Consider the following 9839-nt stretch of genomic DNA (forward strand, 5'->3'; position numbering starts at 1 on the left):
CTTAGGCGGCTACACAAGAGCCAGCAGCGGGGGCTTTCAAAATGTCGTTCATCATACTGAAACACGTATCAGGAAAGATACTTCTTGGGATGGACTTCCTAGCCGAAGCCAACATCACATTACGGTGTGGCGAATTGGAGCTGTAGGCGTATCGACTGCCGATGAGAAGGAAGAACAATCGAAGGAAGCAGTCACATTCCTAGACACACAGGCAAGTATTAGAGGGAATGAAGGGTGTTAGTAATATCACGACACATAAGATATACCTAAAAGACGCCAAGCCGATAAAACAAAGGTATTACTCGAGGAACCCAATACAACAGGCAATCATCAACGACCAGGTACACGAACAACAAGCGTTATGGCTGGTAGAAGCGTCACAAAGTCCGTACAGTGCACCGGTTGTTCTGGTACGTAGAAGAACAACGAATGGAGAATGTGCATAGATTACAGATTGTTGAACTATAAGACAGAAAAGGACGCCTATCCCGTTCCAAGAATAAACTTTATTCTGGACCAACTAAGGGAGGCAAAGTTCATAGGCATAATCGATCAGATTCCAATCGATAAAGACAGTCGACAGTACACAGCATTTAAACTTCCCGGACGGGGTCTTTTTTAGTGGAAAGTGATGCCATTTGGACTTACTAAATTACCGGCCACATTTCAAAGGGAACTGGACAAGATCAGAGGACTCGAAATGGAATCGTTTGCGTTCACATACTTGGTCGATATTGTCGTCTTCGGGCGGAATAAGAAGGAGCACTTCGAAAAACTGCAGAAGGTGTTCAGAAGAGTGCAACAGGCCAATCTGAGGATCAAACATGAAAACACTACTTTGGTGGTTATAGTGGTAAAATTTTCGAAGTGGGTAGAATTAGCAGCAATTCGGCAAGCAACCGCAGGATTCTTACGAACTTTCCGGGAGCGAATTATATCGAGGATTGGAACTCCAATGATTTTGATCTCTGACAACGGTGTACAGTTTACAGAACGCATTCACCAGCAGTTCACGACGTCGTACACGCCCCAGGAGAATCCGAATGAACAGACCAACAGAACAGTGAAAACGATGGTTGCTCAGTTTTCAGGAGAGGAGCAAACCAAATGGGACGAACAGGTTCCAAAATTAATGCTGGCGTACAACAGCAGTACCTCGGATTCAACGAAGTACAGTCCAGCACAGCTCGTATTCGGTAGGGAACTTACATAGACTAGTAAATGCAGTTTTTGATACCGTAGCGCAGGGTTGTTAAACGTATATCACCAGTAAACATTAACGCAACAGACCCAAAAACATGGAAAACAAAACGAGCATATATCGGGGAAACTAATATATATATATCGAAAGCCCAACATAAAGCTATACACAACATTAAAAGGCTTTAATTAGATCTGTTCCTGAATAATATTAAATAAAGATGTTAATTAATTTAAAAAAAAAACATTAAGCAAAACACATTAGTCAACACTAAACTTTATTAGCAGCTCAACACTAAATGGCATTCACAACAACGCATAGATAATTTGAATTTATACAATCCGCGCGCGCGCTCAGTACGGCAATGGAGGGTCACACGGACCAAAAAGTGGATCGGGCACACTAATGTGTCCAAAATGGGTCAAGATATGCGAGCACACCACACGCCCTCCGAAGCTCATTCAGTTCAACCAGTGATCAGCAAAGGTTCAACTAGCAGAACTAGCGGAAAGGACCATAAGCTAAGGACCAGTGTTAAGGACTCAAGAGAAGTCGGGTAAACCAGCGTTAACTAACTATCGTAGCCCTTACTTATTACAGTTTATTCTTTGGTTCGGTTTACCGTCCCGAGCGTCTAATTATTTGGTAGACCTGAACGGCCTCTTCAACTCTTCTCACTTCGGGTAGACTTTAAAGGCCTCTCAAATCTTAACGGTCACTCCAACTATTCTCACTTTTGTAGACGTGGACGGCCCCTCACTTTGGTAAACCTGAACAGCATCTCAAACCATTCTCACCTTGAATAGATCTGAATGGCCTCTCAAACCATTCTCACCTTGGTAGACCTGAAAGGCCTCTCAACCTTTTCCCACTAACTGGTAGACCTCAACGGCCTCTCCAATTCTATCCCGTTCACAGACATTGGGAAACTCGCCTTGGACTCTTGGACTACCACCTCGGGATTTGGTGCTAATCCGCACGCGCATCTTCCGGCGAGCCGCATTAAGATCCACCACGAAGTCAGCTGAAGACTATTATAAACCTATTAACTATCCACGAATAAAGACCCGGTCACCAATTACTGTATAATTTCCTCGTTTTCACCTCGGGGACCGGGTCGGATTTTCTTATAGCAACCCCACCTGAACCAAATATAAATTCCTGAGATGAAGCCTGGCCAGCCGAGCACTGATAAAGCAAGACTTACTAAATCAAGTTATTCTTAAAATCTCGAATGCCTCTTGTCAAACCGTATTATTTGTTATGCTCGTTTGTCATAGAGTAAGTACATATAACAAACCAAAAATACCTCTTTGCGAAGTAAAAACAATTTACGAATGCATCCACAACTTTTAAAATATAAATACTCTAGGAGTAAATTTAATATATGTAGTTTAATTTGAGGTAATATTATATCTTATTTTTGAATACCTCTGAAGAAAGAATACCTTGAAGAAAAAACGAGATAAATTAAATAATTCAACACATTTTCCGAAATTCCGAAATTCCAAAATGTTTTTGAAATACTGATAGAAAATGGAGAAAAAAATAAAAATATTTTACTAAAGTGTAGACATTACAGTGGCAAAATCAAAAAACAAACTTACTGTGTCTGTTAATGAACTTTCTAACTTTCATAGTGACCGAGATCTTGACGTTCATGCAGATGGAAAGACGAACGGACAGGCCCCATCGATTCAGTTAGTGATCCTGATCAATAATGTATACAATTTATAGGGTTTGGTTGGACTGGGGGTGGCTGGCCTGGAATTTTCCAAATGCTGAAATGTAAAAATACTCGAAACAGGCGAACACGACCGGGCGCGACCGGGCGGTGTTTATTCAGCGAATACAAAAGATAGACTCCTGCTTATTCTAATTAGCTAAGCTCTCCCGAGCGCAGCGGAGACTCAAATTTGAGCTGCCACGGGAAGAGTTGAATTGGAGATTCTGTGGTGAAGAGCGAGAGAGAGAGAGAGGGAGCGGAGAGCGGGTGACAGTTCTCGCCCCGTAACCTGGACATTCCGCCCCCCTTGCAATCACTGGGGTTGCAACATATCCATCTTACGGCACGCTGCAGGCACCGGACACGTTCCACCCAAAAACTGTTTTCTGGGCGACCGGCATTCCCTCGTCGAAGGTCAGTAAACCGAATTGGATGACCTTTGGATAAACATCTGCTCCCAAGACCATGGAGACGGAAGCATGATGTCCCGGAACTTGGACACCACTGTGTCGTTCAATGCCCGGACAGGTGTGCAGATCCGCATACTGGGCTCGATCTAAAGCACGACCTCCAGCTTCGTTCCCGCGTCGACCCTGGAGCGAATCGTCGTCGTACAGACCTTCTCGTCGCCAACACTGGTCATCGGCAGCTTAAAGGCTGACGCCAACGAAGCGTCGATGCAGCTCATGGGGGTGCACGGATCGATGAGTGCTGCGGTCTCATAGGTCTGCGTCTCGGTCTCCAACTTGACCAGCGCTGACGGAAGGATGTTCACGCTGTGGCGTTGCAGCAGCGACGAGAGCGATGGGCCTGGCGTGGTCGATTCCGGGCGTTGTGGCGGTGAACTCCTACGCTGAGTTGGCGGATTTTGCCGGCGGAAACGCTGGGACGAGGCCGAAGCTGCTTGCCGCGACCGCGACGACGAGCTAACCTGCTCGTGCATGTGGAGCAGCGTGTGGTGGGATCGGTCGCACCTCCTCCGTATAGGTTGTACTACTGCAAACTTGGAAAACTTATCGATGCAGGTTAGAAAATATTTACCGGCAGTGGAGTAAACATCTATATGCAACATTTCTCCGGCAAACGACGGTATCGGGGTTTTCCCTATTTCCTGTCTTCTTGGGTGCCTATCATGTTTACTCATAGTACAAATTCTACAGTTTGCAGCTATTTCTGAAGTTAAGTGACCCATTTTTGGAAAAAAGTAGTCCCTAAGTTTTTGTTTTGCATTTTCTTGCGCTGCTCTGTGCGCGCGATTATGTTCGGCTGTCGCAATTTCCCTCTGTTCCGTTGAGTTTAGAATATCTGTTACCAAGTTCCTGCAATATCTAAAGGTGGTGGAAGGGAATGCCGCAACTAGTCCGTGTTGGATGAAAGCCAGTATGGGTAGCTCGCAATGAATTGCGTTGTCTACGTCAGCATTTACTGCATCTTTAATGATTTGCAATAATGTGCTGCGATCAGAAAAATGTAGTAAGTGAAGAGTTTTTGTCTTAAATAAAATAAGCGTCTTCTGTTGGGGATTAGTTCCTTCTTCCAAAATAATTTGGTTCCGGAAACAGTTCAAAGGTTTTTCTGTGGCTTCAATGGTATACGTGAGGGATTCTTCGCTGTGGATGGTGGCGACATCCGAGTGTACTGAGTCCTCTAGTGCATTGACATTTTGGCGAGACAGAGCGTCTGCTACCAAATTCTCCTTTCCGGGTTTATAAATTATGTTTGCTCATCAATAAAGGCTTTCCAACGCTTTATTTTTTCATACCGAAAAGGTTAATGGCTGGTGGTCTGTATAAATGTTAAGATTCTTAACACCATACAAGTAATTTCTGAGGTTCGTAAGTGCCCATACGATGGCGAGAAGCTCACGCTCATTTGTGGCAAAATTTACCTCGTTACCTCGCAGTGTTCGCGATATCATTGTTATCGGGCGGCCGTCTTGAGACAGTACCGCTCCCAGTCCGTAGCCAGACGCATCTGTTGTGAGGTCAAAAGGCTTTTTGTAATTTGGGTAGGACAACATTACATCTTCGGAAGCCAGTATATTTTTAAGCCTATCGAAGGCTTCATTTTGCTCTGGTGACAACTCGATTATCACCTTTCTTGAGTAGTTGGCACTTACTTTGCCATTTTCGCCTTTCAAGATATCTGTTAGGGGCCTTGCAATGTTGGCAAGTCCCGCTATGAAGCAGCTATAGTAGCGTACTAGACCTAAAAATGACCTAAGAGCGAATAGTGTTTTTGGTGGGGGAAAGTCCTTAATAGCCTTAATTTTATCGGGCGAGTACTGAATCCCGCCTCTGCACACTGTAAATCTTAAAAAACTTGGATTTTTCTTGAGACACCCGCATGCCTGCGTCCCTAAGGTTTTTCGAGACCCACTCAATGTCTCTGACGTGGTCTTCTTTGGACTTGGAGAAAATTATTACGTCGTCGACGTAAACATAACATATCCTACCAATTTGTTCGCGAAGCACATCATCGATGGCTCGTTGAAAAATACTTGGGGCATTCTTCAGCCCGAAGGGGAGTCTACAAAACTCGTACTTCCCGTTGTTGACAGAGAACGCTGTCTTTTTCCTGTCTCTTTCAACCATTTCGATCTGGTGAAACCCTGACTTGAGGTCCAGCGTAGTGAAATACTGAGCCTCGCCCAAATTTGACAATATAGTCGAAATGGATGGGATAGGGTATTTGTCGTCGGTTGTCTTATGATTTAGTTTCCTAATATCAATAACCAGGCGCTTTTGTTTGTGACCCGCTTCGTCGATGTTTTTTTTATCGACGACCCATATCGGGTTATTGTAAGGAGACTTTGACGGTCGTATTATGGCATTCGCTAGAAGTTGTTTAACTTCTGCATTGACAAAGTCAGACACGCCCTTTGGATACGGATACAGTTTTGAGTAAGCTGGTTCGTCATCCGTTGGTATGGTGGCAACCGTATTTATGTTGTACGGTAGGGACTCATTAACATCCGCAAATGCCTTTACCATTTTTTTGTATCATACTATCAAAAGTGAGTCTGATAGCAGGAGGGACATCTGCGTCATTAATTTGGATATGGTTCACCTATTGACATTTGGTGAACTCGATTTTTTCCATCCCATGATCATGTTTAATGACGTTGTTTGTCAGATCTTTTTGAAGATTTTTTTTTTTTTAAGAGGTCAAGGCCAATTATGCCATCAAAGTCATTAAGTGACTCTATCATGAAAAAATAGGACTTTACATCGAAAAGGTGGATGAGGCATATCTGCTCGATCTTAGTGTGCCCATGAATTGATTTGACTTGAAAAGGGCTGTCAACTGACACCCAATGTGCCAGTTCGGGAATTTTTTGAGGCCCCTGTGTCTATCAGAAGTCTGATATTTCGCCCTGCAACCGTTCGCCTGTTGGGCGTTCTGACGCCAGTTCTGAGACTTTTGCGAATTTTGTTTTTGGGGTTTTTCCTCAAGGTGTTTTGCAAAATTTGCTGCGAAAATGCCTCTCTCGTTGCTTGATTCGGCCTCTTGGGCTAGAGCTAAGGCTGAGGGGAGGTCTATGGGTTGCGCCGGGAAGACCGCCCACTTCAGAGATTTTTTTAATCCTGAGACGAAAACGTGAAGCGCGTCGTTTCTAAATTTTTCGTTTAATATAGCTGCTGCGACGGGGTCGTGCGTCATTAGTGTTTTATTTGTCAAGAGTGTGAGTTATTTTTCGACTTCGTCGAAATATTGTATTAGTGGCAAGTTGCCCTGCTAAAGCGTGCTTAGTTGCTGTTGGATTACGTGAACCGGGGTCTTGTCCGCGTATGTGAAATCTAATCTAGCAATAATGGCTTTAAAATTCAACACTGTGTTGAATGAGGTCAGCACAGCATCTGCTGGTCCCCTTACTTTGTTTCTGATTATAGCTACTGCCTGGTAGTGTCTTGAGGTGCCGTTGTATGGCTCGAACGAGACCTTATAGGCTGCGGAAGCGGCTTGCCTCCACAAAACATAGTTTTCTATCTTTCCGTCGAACTCGGGGATAGATTTTGCAACGTCTAGGGGCTCGTCGCAGCGGGTCCCTGGCACTATTTCAATTTTTTTGGAAAATTTCTATCTGTGGTGCAGAAACTCTAGCTTTACTAAGCTGGTTTGTCAGGGAGGCTATCCTCTCTTCAAATAAGCGGCCTTGTTCCTCAAGGGCTGCCTGCACCTTTGCCTGCATCCGGGCAACCTGTTCAGTATTCATTTTTTTTTATTGCTCTGAAGTCCGCTCTAAGTATGAGGGTTTTAGTTCGTCGCCACTACTGTCGTCCGCCCTTTCTTGGTATTGCCCCGGACACAACATAAAAGACTCAAATCGTTTCGGAATTAATTTTTGTTTAAGCATATAGAGGTTCTTTAGCACTCTATTGCAACAGGCAGAAATTTATTTAGGTTTGTTTTAATAAACACTGAAATCTCACACTAGACAGCTTTAAGTATTTTATTTACTTTATATGAAATAAAAAATGAACATCTCACTTACATTTTTTTTTTACATTTGGAGAAATCGCGGACACACACGGACAGGATGGTTTTCCTTGTTGCACAAGTCGCAACTTTTGGATTTTGGAGCCACTCTCGTCTCGTAGGAATTTATTTTTCTAGAGGGCCCACTTGATCGCTTCATTGCTTTGGAGTGCGACTGACTTGGTACGGGCGGTCTCACATCATCGATGTCCACTAGGGTTCGATGACGTTCTGTGAGGAAGGTGTTCAGCACTACCCATATCGGGATGTCGGCTTTCTTATGGAGCGACTGCTCCCATAAGGAGAGAGTTATCTTCGGGAGCTTGGATGAAGACAGATATACTAGCAGGCAGTCCCAGTTCTCAATGTTCATGCCTGACATTTCTAAGGCAGTCAAGCAACCCTGAACAGTACTTTGCAGTACCTTCAAGGCAGCCCCAGACTCCTGTGGTATCGACTGCACATTAAAAAGGATTTTCAATTGACTGTTTACCAACAATCGTTTATTTTCGAAACGCTCTGTTAGGTTCTCCCACGCAGAGCGGAAACCCTCGGTGGTGAGAGGCGAAATCGAAACGATGGCATGCGCGTCGCCACTTGTTTTGGCATTTAAATGAAATAACTTTTCAACCGGAGTCAGCCGTGGATTATTGATATAAATGGCTGTGAAAAGATCCCGGAAAGTCGGCCAGCGAAGATAGTCGCCTGCGAAAACTTCTGTGTCGCATGGAGGCAACCGACAGCCAGAGGAAATGTAGGCCTGGGGCGCAGCGTTCGGGGCTTGGATGGACTGAGACGTGCCCTGTTCGATTTTATCAACGAGCTTTCATAGACTGAATAGCAATAACTGTATTTAGCCCTGAGAATAGGCATGTTGCCTGCTGCCGCTTTGCCTGCTGACACAAGCCACTCTGAGCAGATGTCGAATTCCTTTTCAACCTTGTCCCATAGGATTCGGACTTGGTCGCGACGGACGCTAAGCATCGTGACGTTTGGAGCTGCAGATTCCGGAGTGTTGATCTGAGCCTCAAATTCGCCTAAGCGGTCAGAAACCGAAATGAATTTGGCTAACGCTAGATCGGAAGCAGCCATATTTTTAGCTGTGCGCTGTACTGTGGCTTTGGATGGAGTAGCACAGTCGTCGGAAATCTGCGCAGGCGTTTTCACCGAAATGCTTGGAATTCTTGAACTCTTCGGCCCTTGTGGTGAAAAAATAGATCTGGGTTTGTCAGCGGAAAATTTCTTCTTATCGTCCCCGATGGGCATAATCGAAGAAATGCTAAACGGAAAGGAAGCGGTTTTGGAGCACGGTCACACTTTTTCAAATGTGGACAGATTATCGTTAGACTGCACTTAATAAGTTTAAGATTGCTGCCGTGAACGGTGCGGAAAAAGACCGTATAGGATGTAACGTGTGTGAAGGTGGTGTAAAATTTACTAAGTGGGATCGCCGTAGATTGGACTAATTGGACAGCTGACTTGGAGTGAACCGCGAATTGTATAAATGACCGGTGATTTATGGTAATCAGGTCCACCTGATTTACGGTTGGAACACTTGGAATTTGGAACACGGTCGAAAAATGTTTATTAGAACGTAGCAAAAAAAAATTTATTTTTTCTTTACAACTGGAAACGGAGAAATTTGGAATGGTGGAATTGGAATCTTTTCTCCGCGTTGTAAGTACTTCTAAAAACAAACACAAATTAATATCCAAGCAATACAGGAAAAAATATTTGTCGGGTGAACGACTTATATTTGGCGGTCGTCTATTAATTTTTTAAATTTTGGTTTACAAAGAAAATTTGTTTTTGGATGAGAAAATTATTGTTGTTCTTGTAGTTGTTATAAAAATTTAAAAATAATAAAATAAATATTGAAACATTTGTTAAAAAAGAAAAACCGCTTTTCATTTATTGCTCGGAAATTGATTTGGAAATTTATTAATCTTGGATTTTATGAATAGAAAATAAAACGCCTTTTCCGCGTCGGCACTTGAGAAAAAATTTTAATTGTTGCTTTGGACTTGCCGACGGGAAACAATTTACACTTTGGTGTATGTGTATAAGGAATGCAGATAATATGTAATGTAAAGAATTTGGCTTGCGTTGGACAGAGTGAAACGAGAACAGAATGGTTGCCACTTTTGGCAGAGCTTTGGACTTAGAAATTTTCACTGAACTTGGCACAAATAATTTTCACTTTTTCACATTTGGAATTTTGCACTTTTTGGACTGGATGAATATTTAAATATATTCGGAGATTTGGACTTAGAAATTTTCACGAATGAGGGTGAATGAGGGCGCCCGTAGGAATGAATAAGTACTTTTTGTTTAATTGCCTTTTGTCGGAGAAATCCGTTAAATTTGACAATAAATCTTACAGCAAATTTAACGGAATTGGATTTTCGAACCTTTTGCTGCAGACCGGCAATT

The sequence above is a fragment of the Drosophila teissieri genome, unplaced genomic scaffold (genome assembly GCF_016746235.2).
Source record: "Drosophila teissieri strain GT53w unplaced genomic scaffold, Prin_Dtei_1.1 Segkk7_quiver_pilon_scaf, whole genome shotgun sequence".
Classification (NCBI taxonomy): Eukaryota; Metazoa; Arthropoda; class Insecta; order Diptera; family Drosophilidae; genus Drosophila; species Drosophila teissieri.